Below are 1,905 nucleotides of genomic sequence, written 5' to 3'. Positions count from 1 at the left end.
ATTCTGCTTCTGTCTTTATTCTTATAGTGGCTGTAAGTCTGTTATCTTCATGCTAATTCCAAATGTACTCACCTTTTCAAAAAATGTATGAAACGAAAACATTGATGTCGGGATGCCTAGAACCAGGGAGGACGATGCCATTACCTCATACCTAGCTTGTGGACTGTGGTTAAATATCTTGGACTAAGTCTCAACATACACCCCTGAGATAACAAACTTAAAATATTTTGTCTCACTGTAATCTTCAAATGCTTGTCGCTTTGAATGTTTAATTTGTTAATGTGTTTTCTTTTGGTTTTGTTAGGTGTTTTGAGCACTTGTGAGATATTTGTCTGTATGTCTCTGAAATGTAAAAGACAATAAACAGATTTGGAAAAAAAAAAAAAAAATCTGTGGGGTCCGAAAAAAGAAAATGATCAACCATTAAAGGTCCGGAGACATTTTAAATGATCTGTTACTTTAAACAGAATTTAACACTGAAATAAAATGAGGTATTTATGCATTCATGTTATGCACTGAAATAGGTAGTTGAGACGCGTAGGCAAGCCCTCCAAGACAGAGTAACCAGATGGCACCATCTGGTGGACGAACTATGGAACTGAAAAAGAAAACAAACTAACCCCACAAACTGGAACCTCAACACTGGTGAACTGTAAAGTGCCTTGAGATGAAGTGTTGTAAATTGGTGCTATATAAATAAACTGATTTAAATTTCATTGAATGAATAGATTTAGAAATTGTGCTACAAAAATCACGGCTTGGGTTTAAACATTCAGAAAAAAACTGTAAGCAAGGTTTGTTTGCTTTTGCAAGAGAACTAGAATGTTTTGCTGATTTGGTGAAAGGACTTATTATTGGTGTGTAGAGTTTTGAATAAATAGGCAATAGTTACAAAAATATTTGATTAAGCCATGAGAAAAAAAACTGTAATAAGCAGGATGGGACATCAGACTAATGACACCTTTCACTCATTTAGATCCAGTTAGTTTTTTATTTTGTTAATGTCATCCTCAGCAATACAGTAGCTGTCTGTGACATCATTCAAATTATTAGCTGACCTAAGAACTGAACCTTTAATAGAGCAGAAGCAGCAAACTCTGTTTTGAAAAAAAAAATTGCTTTAACTTTGTAAAGTTCACAGATTTCAATAAATGACAAAAGGCTATTTTCTGGTTATTCGCAACTAGTTTTATAAGAACCCATATCCCTCACAGTATCCACTCTGCAGGAGAACTTTAAAAACATGAAATCGGTTACTGATAGGTAAATGTCATGATTGAAGTAAAATGCATGACTGCTGGACTGCATCTCCAAAACTACAATATTGTTATTATCATACTCCTTTCTACCTCCAGTAGATATTTCAACATATTACAAGGATCGTTTTCAGTAGAATTTAGTAGAATTGATTTCTGTAACAGTATCTTAAAAGGCCTAAATAAAAATTTGATCAGACCGCTGCAGTTATTCATCAAATGGAGCACATTGTTCTGTTTTAAAATGTCGTCTCCTTGTGTCTAAGACAACAGACTTTAAAAATGTTTGCATTAATCATTCACTGAAATGGCTGAGCTCCAGAATACATGATCAACTGCAGCAACCTCTTGACCCTTTAATGTTTAGTGTTTTCTTTTTTCCTCTACTATGCCACTGCATTGTTTTTTTCCCCTGTGTTTTCCTGTTATGTTCTGTCCATGTATAGGACTTTGAGTTGTCTTGTTACTGAAATGTTTCATACAAATAAACTTGCCTTGCTTTTTTACAATGGTTTACAATAATATCCAAATTATATGTGGAACAAAATATTTGGAAATTAGAATGAGCTTTATTGCCAAGTAGGTTTGCACTTACAAGGAATTTGACTTGGTGTTGATGGTGCAAATAAATTATATATATATATATATA

Source organism: Cyprinodon variegatus, unplaced genomic scaffold, assembly GCF_000732505.1.
Source record: "Cyprinodon variegatus isolate N-32 unplaced genomic scaffold, C_variegatus-1.0 Scaffold730, whole genome shotgun sequence".
NCBI lineage: Eukaryota > Metazoa > Chordata > Actinopteri > Cyprinodontiformes > Cyprinodontidae > Cyprinodon > Cyprinodon variegatus.
The sequence above is the reverse complement of the archived record's forward strand: the minus strand, read 5'-3'. Positions refer to the sequence as shown.